The 16,620-nt window shown below is 35.8% G+C and overlaps 1 long non-coding RNA gene across 5 annotated transcripts in view; it reads left to right on the top strand.

The window, feature by feature from the left end:
* Positions 1-16,620, top strand: part of LOC126955655 (uncharacterized) — a 66,070-nt gene that overhangs the window by 10,793 nt on the left and 38,657 nt on the right. For all 5 annotated transcript variants that reach the window (XR_007726018.1, XR_007726017.1, XR_007726015.1 and 2 more), the window contains 2 exons: positions 10,034-10,129; positions 14,120-14,243. This is a non-coding gene — a long non-coding RNA (uncharacterized LOC126955655). The remainder of the gene's footprint in view (positions 1-10,033; positions 10,130-14,119; positions 14,244-16,620) is intronic.

Genomic DNA, 16,620 nt, shown 5'->3' with positions numbered 1-16,620 from the left:
AAAACAAATAACCCCCTCAAAAAATGGGTGAAAGTCATGAACAGACACTTCTCAAAAGAAGATTCAAGAGGCCAACTGACATTTGAAAAAATGCTCCACATCATGAATCAAAACCACAATGAGATACCATCTCACACCAGTCAGAATAACTATTAAAAATTTAAAAAGCAACAGAAGTTGGTGAGCATGTGGAAAAAGGGATACTTATACTCTGTTGGTGGGAAAATCAACAGTTTAGCTACAGTGGAAAGCAGTTTGGAGATGTTTCAAATAAAACAGAGTTACCATTTGACCCAGAAATCCCCTTACTGGATATATATCCAAAAGAAAACAAATTATTCTACCAAAAAGGCACATCATGCACTCACCTGTTCATTGCGACACTATTCACAATAAAAAAGACATGGAATCAACCTAGCTGTCCATCAACAGTGGACTGAATAAAGAAACTGTGATACATATACACCATGCAATACTACACAACTATGCAAAATAATGAAATCATGTCCTTTGCAGCAACATAGTTGCAACTTGAGGCCATTATCCTAAGCAAATTAACCAGGAACAGAAAACCAAATACCACGGCCTCACTCGTAAGTGGGAGCTAAACATTGGGTACTCATGGATGTAAAGATGGGAACAATAGAAACTGGAGACTACTAGAGGGGGCAAAAAGGGAGATAAACAATCATTGAAAAATTATTGGGTACTATACTCAGTACTTTGGTGACAGGATCATTCATACCCCAAACCTAAGCATCATAGAATATAACTCGGAAACAAACTTGTACATGTACCCCTGAATCTAAAATAAAAGTTGAAAAAAATATGAATTAGACTATTATATTCATAATTGATAAGTAACCACCGTGCTTTAAGCTTCCATACAGAATTTTCTGTGCAGATAATAGTCTCTTACATATGCTAATTAAGTTGGTAAAACTCTGCTATTCTTCCATAGAATATTTGCCTAATCTGTGTTTCTTTCTCTTAACATATCAAATAAACTTAATTTTCATGGGTTTGCTAAATATTTTTGCTCTGTCTTTAAGAGTTAGGTCAACTGAGTTGTTGGTGTTGAAATTCTCCAGCATTCAAACTATGGTTGGTCATTATGGAGATTGAATCTGTTTAGTCTCAAATGCCTCTGGTAGCAACAGTTTCTCTCCCATTTCTATTTTGCATGTCCTAATTTTGCTTGTAGACTATAAAATGCAATCTAGCACAAGGACTGCCTTTATTGCTTTTCAATCCTAGCATCTAACATAGCATATTTTGCAGATGCTTCTCAATTTACAATGAGACTGTCACAATAAACCCATCATAAGTTGAAAATATTATAAGTCAGAATACATTTAATGTATCTAACCTACTAGACATCATAGCTTAGCCTAGCCTACTTTAAACATGCTCAGAACACTTACATTAGCCTACAGTTGGGCAAAATCATCTAACACAAAGCCTGTTTTATAATAAAGTGTTGAATATCTCATGTAATTTATTGACTATATTACACTGTGTAGTATAGTACTGGTTTACCCTCATTATCACCTGGCTGACTCAGGGCTATGGCTCACTGCTGTTGCCCAGCATCTAGAGAGTGTCATACTGCATATCACTAGCCTGGGAAAAGATCAAAAGTCAAAATTTCAACTATAGTTTCTACTGAATGTGTATTGCTTTTGCATCATTGTAAATTCAAAAAGTCATAAGTTGAACCATCCTGTCTGGGACTGTCTGTATATATGTTTGAGCTTCACAAATATATGACATTAACAATGGTACAATATTGTAAGTAATTTTTTTAATTTTAGAAGAGTAGTATTTACTAGAGGAGTATTTCCTATGTAACTGAGAACTGTGATAAATCCTCCTAATACTTTAGCTCACTTGTTCCTCATAATAATCCTATTTTACAGATGAGGAAATGGACTTAGACTAGGAAACTTGCCCAAGGCTTAGGATAAATATATTTCATCTTAAAAGATAGGTGTGATTTGAGCTGTCACTGGCATTATCAGACTTTTTGTATCAGATTGATTGATGATAGATAACATAAATTGGGTTCTTAATATGTTAAGTATTGTTCTAAGTGTTAATTAACTTATCTTCACAGCAACATGAAGAGGGAGGTAGATTATTACTTGTGTTTTGGAGATGAAAAATGCAGACATTGAGGGGTTTAGTAGCCAGGCCTCAGAGGTCCTGTAGCTAGCTGCTAAAATACCTTGCCAGAATTTAAACCATGAAGTCTCTTCAGTGGTGTGGCTTTCTGCTGATTTGTTATACAGCCGTTTATTTAAAATTAGGTTTTAACCCAGCACATGACGTGAAGACTGTTTAAGATTTCATTTCCCATTTTGAATAATTTTCTGTGTTTTCCTAGCCAAAGACATTTAATGTTAGTTTTCATTTTGATAAAATTATCTTATCAATATTTTTACATTACTGTCATCAAAAGACTGTTGTTGAGATTAATCATGCAATGTGTTTAACTAAAAGATAAAATAAAAGCCACATGTTACACACAAACACACTCAACTGATTTTTAACAAAGGTACAGAGACAATTCCATGGAGGAAGGATCTTCCTTTCAACAAATGGTGTGGGAGCAATTGGGCATTCCAAAGTATAAGAATATAAAACATTTAGAAAACAATAGAGAATATCTTCAGGACTTAGAGCTAGGCAAAGAGTTCTTATTGATGACACACAAAGCGTGATATATAGAAAAAGGTTTTTTTTTTTTTTTTTTTTTTTTTTTTTTTTTTTTTAATAAATTGGACCTTGTGTTAGTCCATGTTCACACTGCTAATAAAGGCATATCAGAGACTGGGCAATTTACAAAAGAAAGGGAGGTTTAATGAACTTACAGTTCCATGTGGCTGGGGAGGCCTCACAATCATGGTGGAAGGCAAGGAGGAGCAAGTCACATCTTACATGGATTGCAACAGGCAAAGAAAAAGCTTGTGTAGGGGAACTCCCCCTCATAGAATCATCAGATCTCATGAGACTTATTATCATGAGAACAGCATGGGAAAGACTCACCCTCATGATTCAGTTACCTCCCACCAGGCCTCTCACACAACACATGGGAATTCAAGATGAGATTTGGGTGGAGACACAGCCAAACCATATCAGACCTCATAAAAATAAAAAGTGTTTGTGAAAAACCCTGTGAAGAGAATGAAAAGGCAAGCTATACAGTGAGAGACAATATTTTTAAAGCCCATATAGAACAAAGGGATTGTATATAGAATATATAAATAATTCTTGAAAGTCAACAGTTTTAAAAATACAAAATGATCAAAAGACACGTTTCCAAAGAGAAGGTGTGGATGACAAATAAGTGCAAGAAAAGGTGTTCAGAATCATTTGTCATTAGGAAAATGCACATTCACGCTACAGTGAGATACCACCGTAAACCTATCAGGATGGCTAAAATTAAAAATAGTGGGCCAGGCATGGTGGCTTACACCTGAAATCCTGGCACTTTGGGAGGCAAAGGCAGGCGGATCACAAGGTCAGGAGTTCAAGACCAGCCTGGTCAGCATAGTGACACCCTGTCTCTACTAAAAATGCAAAAATCAGCTTGGCGCAGTGGCACATGCCTGCAGTCCCAGCTACTCGGGAGGCTGAGGCAGGAGAATTGCTTGAACCCAGAAGGCGGAGGTTGCAGTAAGCTGAGATCACATGCAACAGCAATCCAGCCTGGGTGACAGAGCAAAACTCCGTCTTAAAAAAAAAAAAAAAAAAAAAAAAAAAAGAGCGATAACACCAAATGCTGATGAGAATGCTGAGAAACTGGATATCTTTTACTTTGTGGGAATCAAAAATAATAGAACCACTTGGGAAGTAGTTTGGCACTTTTTTAATAGAAATATATGTACCATTTTTGTAACTTCGTATTTATCTATAATTATTTCAAACAAAGAGTTAAAGAAATTACCCGTCAAAGTAAAATGGGAATGAGTTGTTATTGTATTCATCATTTTGTTGCAACGTTTAAAATAATATAATTCATAGTGTGCTCATAGTAGATATGTGTGGCTATTTTTTAAAAGTTTTTGTCTCTAGTTGCTTCATATTAAAATGTCTGAAACATTCAAGCAATTCAAGAATAAAAATGTCCTTTAAAATGTTAGTCATGACTTGGCAAATTTTTTTTTTTTTAATTCTGAGCAACCACTGGGTGGCAGTAAAGGCTTGGGTTTTTTGTTCATTTGCCTGTTTTTTTTTGAAAAGCTGAGAAAATAAGGAACTAATTTGGTTCTGCTCTTAGCAAATTAAAAAGTCTGTAATGATAGATATTATTGCTGATTGGCAAGGTTTAAGCTGCAAATCCAATCATTAAGAAATAATATTGGTATAAGTTAAAGCAATAAGTAACACACACTCTAAGGGATCATATGCAGAGTAAAACCTTATAAACATAAACCTTGGGCTAACAGTCTGAGACGAGATGGACAATTCTAGAGAAAAAAGGAGTTTGGCATTGAGTGTTGTAATGGCATGTGGGATTTTCTGGTTCAAAATTTTACTGGCTTTCAGAAACTCTAAACAACTCCTTTATTTTTCTGTTTCCTCCCACTAATAATTAATTACACAAAATTCAACTGCTCTTCATTTCTTATTTGGAAAATAGTCTTCCTCTTTTAAATGTATATTAAAATGTCAGAATATGAGGAGAATGATAGATTCTCCTCTGTAGGAGACAGAATATATCATATTTGGAAATGTGATGGGTAAGAGACTTAATGTCTTTTTATCTTTACAAAGCTGAGAGAAAACCTCCATACAACCTGTTGCATTTTTCATAAAATTTACTTGCCAGGAGCAAATTGAGACATTGACTTTAATAGCAAGTTTGAAGAGATCCTATGCTTTTCTTCACAGCTTAACCTCATTGATGCATCTCATTCTAAATATATATTATCATCAAGGATGAGGCGTATATTTGCATGTGTTACTGTTCTTTTGTGTCATCCTAATGTCATATAAAATAAAACAATGGATATTAGGTCTGGCACTACCCAGGTGGAAGAGTCACATTCAAAATTCCTGCTGAATATTCATAATAGGATTGTCAAAGCAGATTTCCATGTGAATCAGGCATCAAAACAATTTACAGCCAAAAGGTCCAGTTTTTAGTCTGTCTTCTAAACCTTATGGCTGCAGGGCAATGAGGATAGAGCAGAATGTCTGTAATGAGACAACTACAGTGAGGTTGGGATAATAATTCATTGTATCATTGTGTGATTTGACTGTGATGATGCCATGAAAAAGCTTAGCACTGTTCCTGGGTGACAAGAGCGAGACTCTGTCTCAAAAAAAGAGAAGAAAAAAAGCCAAGGTGTGCCCTGATCACCTTGGGTACATGTCATCAGGACCTCCTGAGGCTGCGTTATGGGCACACATCCTCAACCCTGGCAAAATAAACTTTCTAAATTAACTGATACCTGTCTCAGATATTTGGGGTTCTTATTTGGGTGACCACAAAGGGATTCTGCATGGAGGTGCCCCTGACCTTTGAGAAATCTCCTATTGGTGCTTGGTACCAGCTTGAGCTATCTTTATGGCTCAAACCAACAGAAGAATGTGCTGAGACCTGGAAGCACCCCTCCAGAGAATCCTTGATCTCCTAAAATTTGGTCGAGATCTAAAGTTTATTTTGCCATACAACTAATTGTTTTGGAGTTTTACTTGCTTCCAACACAAGAAAGGCAAGTTTTTTCTGCTTCCATGACGATGGAAGGCAGGTAACTCCTTTATGGAGTTTGAACTCACTTCCAACAGGTAAGATGAATTTGAGATTTTCCTGCTTCTAGGTTAGTAGAGAGCAGTTTTAGCCTGAGACCTGTCCCTAGGTAAGTAACTGAATTGGGATTTTTCTTTTTTTTTTTTTTTTTTTTTTTTTTTTTGAGACGGAGTCTCACTCTGTCCCCCTTGCTGGAGTGCAGTGGCCGGATCTCAGCTCACTGCAAGCTCCGCCTCCCGGGTTCAGGCCATTCTCCTGCCTCAGCCTCCCGAGTAGCTGGGACTACAGGCGCCCACCACCTCGCCCGGCTAGTTTTTTTGTATTTTTTTAGTAGAGACGGGGTTTCACTGTGTTAGCCAGGATGGTCTCGATCTCCTGACCTCGTGATCCACCCACCTTGGCCTCCCAAAGTGCTGGGATTACAGGCTTGAGCCACCGCACCCGGCCAAGAATTGGGATTTTTCTTGGCCAAAGTGAAGATGAACAACCAGCTGGACTTAATTTCTCCTCACCATCAGAGCATTCAGTAACTGTATAAGTTGTGCCATCATTTGTTTTACTTAACTATTTTTTTTGTTGTTGTTTGGGTCTTTTCCCCATTGGGTTCGATTAACTCTATCTGATTTGATCAAATCTGAAGGAAAGTTCCAAATTATGGGGAACAAGACCTCTGAAGTGGCTAAATTCCCACAAAAAAAAAAAAAGAGAGAAAAGAAAAAAAAGGTGTTGTGGTGTGGGGAGACAAATGGCCAGCAAAAGAAAAAAAAGAATTTTTTTAAAATTTTTGAATACTTAAGGGGCTTTTTATTACATAACAAGGCCACCTTTTTGCTAGCCAAGCCAAACTGAAAGAGCAATTGCTATTGCCCCATTTTGCATTTCCATAGCTAAGGGTTCTACCTTCTTTTTTTCCACCATGACAGCCTGGATTTGGTTCCTAAATCAAACCCTTTCTGGTTTGATACTTGATACTTCTGAAATAGCACCAATTTGTTCTAGCTGAAACATGGTAATGAGAATTCAAAAGATTTTTTTAAAGGAGCTCAATGGTTAAAAGTCAGCTTAATTAAAAGCTAACATCCAAGATGCATGTGTGTATATGTGCATGTGTGTGTATTTAAAAGGTCTTCATTTTGTTGTTGTTATCATCTTTGTTTCAAAGCCAAGCTATAAAGTAAGTTCCTCCAAAAGTCCAGGAATGAACAAGGACAGCTTGGAGGTTAAAAGCAAGATGGAGTCAGTTAGGTCGTATCTTTTTCACTGTCTCAGTTAGAATTTTGCAATGGTGAATTTTGTAACTGTAAATTATGACTATTGCAGTTTTCATAAACAACCTAGATAAATGAGTAAAATAGGTAAATGTAATGGGATAAACACATGTAGACAAACTCATCATAATTTAGAATCTAAAGTTAAATTAAATAATAGATATTTTATTATTTTGGTATTTTCCAACCAAAATATACTGTAGGAAAACATTCTTTCTAAAAAGAAAATGTGTCCTTTTTAAAAAGGTGAACAATTTTTGTGTATTTCAAAGCTTATATGAATGGTATGTATAAAACAAGGTTAAAGGGAACCAGGAAATAAAAGAGATGTAAAGAAAGTTGTAGAAATAAGGAGGTATTTTTTGGTAAGAAAGCTTAAAGAAAAATAATTTTATATGAGAAAGAATCTTATATGGTAAATTTAGTCCTAGAATAAAATGACTGGTTGTTTAAGAAAGACAGATGTTCAGGACAAACCAGAAACTCCAAGTATATCATGAATGGTTTGTGTAAGTCATAGAGTGCTTATAAAAAAACAGAAAACTTTTACATGATCATGTTGTCTATAATTAAAAGAAAATTACAATGCTCTTTCTAGAGATTAGTTTTGATGTAAAAAACACTTTTACATGAAAGAAATAATTAGAAAAGTGAAATTTTCTGAAGGGATTGATTTACTCTTAGTAAATTATAAGATACTGTAATTTTTTTAAAACCAAAGTTCAACTTTTATTGCATCTCGTGGTTTTCAGTTTCTCTTCCCTTTTAAGAGGCACAAAATATTAATATTAATGCTCTCCTTCAATTCATTTTCAGCTTATGTAAGTTTTTTTTCCCCTCAAGTTCCATTTGTTGTGTCCTGATGTTAACAATGGTTTCTTAAGGGTGTAAAGGAAATGTTTTCTTCCAACATAATATCCTGTGGACTGCAGAAGGTCTTTCCTTTTGCTTTTTGGTAACTGGTCTGACAGATTTTACATTTTATCAAAATAATTCCTATGCCATTTTTATTAAGTATAGTTTCCTTAAAAAAAAAAAAAAAAAAACTGAGTTAAGGCCAGGTGCGGTGACTCATGCCTGTAATCCCAGCACTTTGTGAGGCCGAGGTGGGAGGATCACCTGAGGTCAGGAGTTTGCAACCAACCTGGTCAACATGGCGAAACCCCATCTCTACTAAAAATACAAAAATTAGCCAGGCATGGTGGCACACACCTGTAATCCCAGCTACTCCGGAGGCTGAGGCAGGAGAATTGGTTGAACCTGGGAGGTGGAGGTTGCAGTGAGTTGAGACTGTGCCCATTGTATTCCAGTCTGGGTGACAGAGTGAGACTCTGTCTCAAAAAGGAAAAAAAAAAAAAAAGAGAGAAAAAAGAGAAAAAAAAGAAAAAACTGCGTAAAAAAAAAAAAATTTAAATTAAGGTTATTACATCTGTGGATCTTTCTGTATGTGCTTTTAAAGTCCTTGTGACATCGACTTACAGGGCTTTGACTCCTGGGTCTAAAAAGGGGACCAAATCCTGGTAAAGCATAAACATTGAAGATGAAGCTTCAATTGCCTCATCTTTAGGCACCTAGAAGATGCCAATCAAAATAAACTGCATTCCTGAGACACAGGGCCAGAAATTAAAGCTATTCAACTGCTCAAGGCCCAGGGACTATTGTGGAACAGGTGGGCATGTGGGATTGTAAGGGCCAATTTTGAGAGAAAATTATGTTCAGTTTCTCTATAAGTTAACCATTAATGTCAAAGGCACACTGATGCAAGACCAGTGTATGCCCTGTGTCAGATTAACAAGGTTTTCTTGAAGCATTATCCAACTCCTTAATAAAAGTTCTAAAGGTTATAAAAGGCTAATGGAAGTTATATCTTATAGTCAAGATTAAAATCTTATAGATTGTTTAGAAAATTTCAGAAACCTAATTTAATTGGTTTCATGCTGTTTTTATTAGGGCTAATTATGTGGAAAATTCGCTCTCCTCTCTTAAATAATGAAGGTTTCCACCTTTTTTTTGAAATCCTTGAGTTATCCCTTTGATTAAATGAATAACTTATTTTACAATGATCTGTGATCCTATTTTGTGATATTAAGTGTTTCAAACCTTTGATATTTGACAAACTATCCAAAAGCAAATTACAAACTATGTCTTTTTCTGACCTAATTAATACTTTAAGATATTAGATTCCCTAACGTCCAAAATGACATAATTTGGCTTATTTGCTATCAATATTATATATGAAGCATTGTTAAATATGAAATGGTGTTTGCTTTTCTTTGGGCTGTATTTATATAAATGTGTTATTGGTATATGTTCCAAAATTATGGGAAACTCCTATAATTCTGATATTACTCAGTGTACATTATCAGTAATAATAATTGCTATGTTAAATTATTGTGTGCCACAGAGGTAACAAATTTCCTTCTCAATTATGTCTTTTGACTATGGCTGCCCTAAAATATTTGTCATCCATGGACATTTTTGTCTTGTTTTGGTCCTCTTTAGAAGATGATTTTATAATCAGCTATAAAACCCTGACAGGTACTCTTGAAGGCAGGTTTCTGATAACTTTGGAGACTGATATCAGAATAGAGAAAAAACTTTCAGGACTTATGGAAAGCTGAAATGTTCATAAATATCAAGCAGAACAGGAATTAACTGCATGGACTGAACTAATAGAAGACTGAAATAATCTTTTTTACTTTTTCCTTAAAATGTTACTGGTTCTATGTTTTATTTTTCAGAGTAAAAGAAACGTTTCTTTTGAGCTATTGACAGCTTTTAACAATTAAGTATACTCTACTCCTATGAACAAAATTTGGAGCATATTTGTTTGTCTCTACCTTATTTCTCCAGAATTTAGAAACCATTTATGAGTATTCTTAATATATGGCAATATAGTTATTTGCATGAGTGCAAGAAGAATCTATTTTCATTTGTAACAGGACACAATTAGAGAAACTGGTTATTTTACCAAAGCTTTGACTGGAATGGTGTGCTTTACTTTCAGGAATCAAACTTTACTTATACAGCCAATAAAACCCCCTTGGGAAAACTGGCCTCATATCTTGTCTACGCCATCCCTGTAGAGAATTCCTGACCTATGGTAAGTAAAGAATGTCACTTTCTGACAGACCCAAGAGCCCCAAGTTGTCTTGGGACCTCAAGAGGAGAAGAATTCACCCAACTCATAGATATTTGATGGTACACATCCATGGCTGGGCTTGGCTTTAAAAAAATCTTATCTGAGATTCCTTCTATAGAACAACCTCCCTTAAAGCCATTTACTTATTTATTTATTTATTTATTTATTGAGATGGAGTTTTACCCTTGTCACCCAGGCTGGAATGCAATGAAACAATATTGGCTCTCTGCAACTTCTGCCTCCTGGGTTCAAGCAATTCTTCTGCCTCAGTCTCCCAAGTAAGTGGCACTACAGGTGCCCATTACCACATCCAGCTAATTTTTGTACTTTTAGTAGAGACAGGGTTTCACCATGTTGGCCAGGCTGGTCTTGAACTCCTGATCTCAGGTGATCTTCCTACCTCAGCCTCCCAAAGTGCTGGGATTACAAGCATGAGCCACTGTGCCCCTCCCATCAAAGTTAATTTAAAATGCCTGTATGAAAAATAATTATTCTTGCTGCACTTTATACAAATAATCTGGCCAGGCATAATGAAGCAAATGGGTCCTACCATGATTTGTCTTTAGTAAACCTGGGAAACTGCAGAGAGAAAAATTATGTTTCAAAAACTATAGTATACCTGTTGTTAGATTCTAGTCTTGCCTAATGTTTTTCAGTTTTTACCGTTTTCTACAATTTGGACTAAATTCTAATTTTTCCTGACTTCAAGTCTCCAAAATAATGTTTTCAATTTTTCTTCTTTCTTTTTCTTTTCCCCTGCATTTTTGCTAATGAGTAGTCACAAGGATGTAGCTATGCTTTCTTAAAGCCCCATGAACTGAACCTACTAGACAACTTAATCTTCAGAAGAAAGTAATAGCAATCTATTTACCTACATAAGCCACTGTCCTACCTGCCTACTAATGTATGGACTTCCAAGGAATGTGGCCTATATGGATTTTCCAGGATTGTTTATTTGTTTGATGTTGTTTTTCTCTCTTCTTCTCCCTATTTTCTCTTCATAGGACATGCAACTTCTCAACCTTCTAAAAATGGGGTTTCCTAATAGCTTGGGACCAGCCATCTAGCAATAAACCATTGTAACCATGAGAGATCAGACAAAACCTGACACCAGAGACTCATTTTCTTTTAAAATGCTTTCTCCAAAATATTTTTAAAAGGAAAGGAGGGGGGAAATGTAATAGGAAAAGAAATCTTGGGGCGCCAAAAGTCACTAAGCTAAAGGGAAAAGTCAAGCTGGGAACTGCTTAGGACAATTCTGCCTCTCTCCTCACTGAGGTAAAACACATTTCTGATTGCCTCCTTTGAAAAGGCTAATCAGAAACTCAGAAGAATGCAACTGTTTGTCTGTTACCTACCTGTTACTTGGAAGCCCCCTTTCTGCTAGAGTTGTCCCGCCTTTCCAGACGAAACCAGTGTAAATCTTACATATATTGACTGATGTCTCATATCTCCCTAAAATGTGTAAAATCAAAATGTGACCCAACCACATTGGGCACATGTCATCAGAATCTCCTGAGGCTGTGTCACGGGCATGCATCCTCAACCATGGCAAAATAAGCTTTCTAAATTAACTGAGACCTGTCTCAGATATTCAGCTTCACATATTCATCTCATCTTGGCCGTCTCTGCAAAGAAGCAAGAGGTAGAAAATCCATTTTTATTAATGACAACATTAAAGCACAGAATATACTGTAGGAGACTGTCACCAATACTTTCCAGAAGTGTTTGCCACACCAAAATCAGTGGCATTTACTTTTGTGAGCAGATAATTAATCTGTGCTACCAACTTCACAACTGAGTGGAAATCAAGTAAGGTAGCTGAAAAAAAAATACTGAATCATTTTAATTACGAGTCCATGATTACCAATGTGCTACGCACTGTAAAATGATTTTATCAGCAAATCTTTGCAACTATATGATGCAACATTGTTTTTACACATGAGGAAACTGGATTCAGCAAGGTGAGGTGACTTAGGTCACACAGCTTGGAGCAAGCGGAACAAGATTTTAAGCCCTGATACGTTTGCCTGAAGGCTTAGCTGTTTCCACTGTGAATACTGACCTTTAAATTAGGACGTGAACTCAACTGAAAATCTTCTAACCCAGAGATATGAACCCACTAATAATCATCCCAAAAGCCATTCCTTATTTGCTGTTTTCTAGGGTATGGAGACCTTGGCATTTCAGGATCCAGTCTCTGTTTGAGAGGCAATATAGCTTTAGAGTTAGGCATATCTGCTAGATATAAGATGCAAAAGCCATGTAGCTTCTTTATGTCTCAATTTCCTTCTCGCTACATTATTAAATTTGTATACTAATATTTACTAGGTTGCAGAAGGGATCAAATGGGAAAATTTATCTAAGGTACTTATCATAGTACTTGTCATGAAGTAACTTATTGTCTCTTACATAGTGCATGGTTTTTGAGGCATATATTGCTAAATTACTCATTTTTGGCCAGCACCTGGGTCCAGGTTATTTAGGGCTTTGCCATTTGGAGTGTGATCAGAGGAATAGCAGCACTGGCCTCATCTAGGAGCTGGTTAGATCTACAGAATGTCAATCATAGTTTCTGGCCTAGGCCTATTGACCAGAGACCTGTAATGTAACAAGATCCTCCAAATATTTTTTTATGTACATGAGATTTTGAGAAGCGCTTAAACATAGAGTATTTTCTCATTCTTATTGGCCTCTATAATAGGTAAGTCAGCTTACTTCTTCCATTTCTATCCATCGTACTATCCCTCTATGTCTCAATACAGATACGCATACATACAGGCACATACATATATCTATCTATGTGTTTGCATGTGAATTTATATGTATACTCATTATATGTATGCTTTGTGTCAGGCAGTATGATAAAAAGTTATGTTTGTTAGTGAACAAGATAGTCTTTGCTCTCCTAGAATTTGAAATTACTGGAGGACAAGCACCATAATCAAAAGGGGAATCTCTCTGAAGGCCTAAGGTTGAACCAGAAATAAGTAGCAGGGGGATTCACAAGAAAGAAGGTAGACATCCCACCTGAAATTCATGAATTGGTCTTTCTACATAGCCAGTGGTAAAGTCTGATGAGAAGTCTCAGCTTCATAACATTAAAAATTTATTTCCATGGGCTTGGGGAATCCTGTGAGTCCATGGGTTGTCAGTTGAATCTGCTCATACAATAATTCTTGAGGCGTCTTGGTCTAGATTAAATTCACTTTGGTGTGAGCTCAAGGGAGCCTCTAATTGTTCCACTAGAGGATTCAGTTTATAGCCTCGCCTCCTAAACTATACTAGGTGAATGGAATTAAGAACTCTTACTCAAAGTGAAGCTTGTTAATTAGAGCTTATTTATTACTATACTTTGTAATCATACAGATTATAATTATCATTATGTCATATATTACAACTATATGGTAATATCAATAATTATTGTTCTTTAGGTACTAGTAGATTATTATTCAATAGATAGTGAATAATATCACATAATTATATGTAATTATAATTTATAATATATTATTCATGCATCATAATCAGATTTGTGAATGGTTTTGATTTTCTATTTCAAAATATAATAAAGTTTAAAGCTTGAGCTTTCCTCACAGATGTGATTCCTGGGTTGATTGTTTCTCTATTTTGTAGCCCGATCTCTCATCTAATAAGTTATTTACCAAGAGGTCAGTACATAAATGAGTTCCATAAAGTCCTCCAAACTGAATAGCACGTTGTCTCATATTGCATTGATACATAGAAGTTTTGACATTTTTAAAACCTCTGATAGCAGAGGAATAAGGAAGCCAGTTTGCTAACCTAAGAAAAGTAAACTTTTTTGGTGGGCTGAGGAAGTTAAGGAAACTGGCTCTACCTGGGTATATTGACTGATTTACATGCTTGCATTTACTTTTAAATTGTGTGGATATTGAAGTCTTCTCTCTCTTTATAGCTATGTTTTATTCACAGCAAAGCATAAGGACCATTTTGAGGGGTGTATTGATTGGTGAGCATTTGCTTTGAGTATTCAGGAATCCTATCTGGACACCATGCCACCACGTGGGAGAAGTCCTTTCATAAGCTTACAAGATAGGTACTGTCATTATTACTATATTTTTAAGGGTGGAAACTAAAGCTCAGTAGTATTTATCACTTGAGCTTGGGAAGAAATGTTTTACCCAAAAGAGGCTGCATAGGTCAAACACTTAAATACATCCAATGTATATTCACCTAGATTAATTTATTGCTCTTTACCCAGTCTGAAGGTGGTAATAGGATAGCCCAATTTTCTTTGGGAATATTTTATCTTACCATATTTTTTTTCAGCTACACATATTCTTAGCTATCTTTTGTCTGAATTAGTATGAAATTAAATATTTTTTTCTTTTTTTAATAGCAGCTTTATTGTGGTATTACTTCTATACCACACAATTCACTCATTTAAAGTATGAACTTCAAGATTTTTAGAAGTATCATTCCACTTATTTTATTTTATTAATTAATTTTTAAAGTGTATAATTGACACATAATAATTGCAAATATTCATGGGGTACAATGTGATGTTTTAATATATTATATAATGACCAAATCAGGGTAATGACCTTATCTATCACTTTAGATGTTGATCAGTTCCATGTGGTGATAATATTTAGAATCTTCTCTTCTAGCTACCTTGAAGTATATGCTACATTGGTGTTTGCTATAGTCACTCTATTGTGTGATAGAACACCAGGACTGATTCTTCTGGTCTCACTGTAGCTGGCATTATCAATTTTTAAGGAATCCTATTCTAATTTAATTAGTCTCTGGACATGGAATATGGTTTATTTTCCTTTTTATTTTGATATAATTTATTTTGTTTTTTTATCACCTTACTGAAAGATTACCCACTTGCTAGCTATGTAAACCTTGGTGGGTTACTTACCAGCTCTGGGTCTCAATTTTCTCATCTAAAAATGGGGTAAATAGCAATCATACATACGTCATAGGGTTGTTATAATAAATAATCAGTTAATTTTTAAAAAGTTACTATAACAGTGCTTGGCACATAATGAGAGCAATGTGTTTGCCAAGAAAAAATTAAAAAGAGATAATATGTCCAGAAAATTAGCTTACGTTTTTTCTAGATAATTTCTAACTAACTTTCTTTAATTGTGAGAAATTGAAATAGCGAGGCACAGTGGCTCATACCTGTAATCCCAGCACTTTGGGAGGCCGAGGTGGGCAGATAGCTTTAGACCAGAAGTTTGAGACTAGCCTAGACAACATGGTGAACCTACCCCCCATCACCACATCTCTACCAAATAATACAAAAATTAGTCAGGTGTGATGATGCAAACCTGTAGTACCAGCTACTTAGGAGGCTAAGGTGAGAGAATTACTCGAGCCACAGAGGTTGAGGCTGCAGTGAGCTGAGACTGCACCACTGCTCTCCAGCCTGGGCAACAGAGTGAGATCCTGTCTTAAAAAAAAGAGAGAGAGAGAGAAATTGAAAAATTGAAACACAAAATGCTGGACCCTCAGTAGAAAAATCAACATTTTTTTTTAGAACTATTTTCAAGGGGTTATTGGGAGGGTGCCATAGGGCTCATAGCCCTTCCCTTCTAGGCTATAATTCTCCTACACAGGTGTCAGTTATTGAAGGGCTGGGAGCATAACGGAGAATCTTCCAGAAAGTTGGTGACTGATAAATGTTGTCTGAATTAATGAGCATTTAACTCATTCTTTCTCAGTAATTATCCTGGAATTCTCAGCTTGGTCAAACACCCCCTTTTCCAGATGTCCCTAGTTAGTCCAGATCCTTGTGACCACAGCAGTCAACCACAAAGTCACTGTGGTGGGAGAATTCTGACATAGCTAGGAGTGCCTGGAAGAGGCAGAGGTTGATAGATGGTAACTTCCAGAAACCACACCACCAACTTCTGCATCTTCCAGTTAAGTAATTTGAAATAAACTTTTGAAAATGAGATGACTTCAGTATCCTGTTTGTATTAACATGAAGAAGCACATCAAAGTATTTCAATCGAAATAATAATGATAGGATAATCCTTGGAATTTTAAACCATTTTGTCCAATGAGTGGGTTTTTTAAAAAAGATTTCTCTAGAGAAGTTCAATATTTAAAAAACATTGTTCAGCACATGTTTATTGAACAATCAGCAAAATAAAATAATCTGTTGTCCACATTCAAAGCATTTTTTGAAAGTTGTAGATAAGTATTTTTAAAATATTGCCATTGTTTTAAAAATATTTGCTGATGTCCTGGGTTCTTAGGGAGATAATGCACTTAGCATATGAGTGTTCATGAATTTTAGTGTCATTATTGTTATTGCTATTATTACTGGTATTCTCATCTTTAGTAGTTTCCATTCCTCACCCTTCTACTTCTTACCATCATCCTTTTAGGTCTAATTGCAATCTTCCATGGCTTGCTCCAAGCCTGGCTTTTGGACTCATGCTGCTCCCTACACC

This window comes from Macaca thibetana, chromosome 5, assembly GCF_024542745.1.
Source record: "Macaca thibetana thibetana isolate TM-01 chromosome 5, ASM2454274v1, whole genome shotgun sequence".
Taxonomy (NCBI): domain Eukaryota; kingdom Metazoa; phylum Chordata; class Mammalia; order Primates; family Cercopithecidae; genus Macaca; species Macaca thibetana.
The sequence above is the reverse complement of the archived record's forward strand: the minus strand, read 5'-3'. Positions and strand labels throughout refer to the sequence as shown.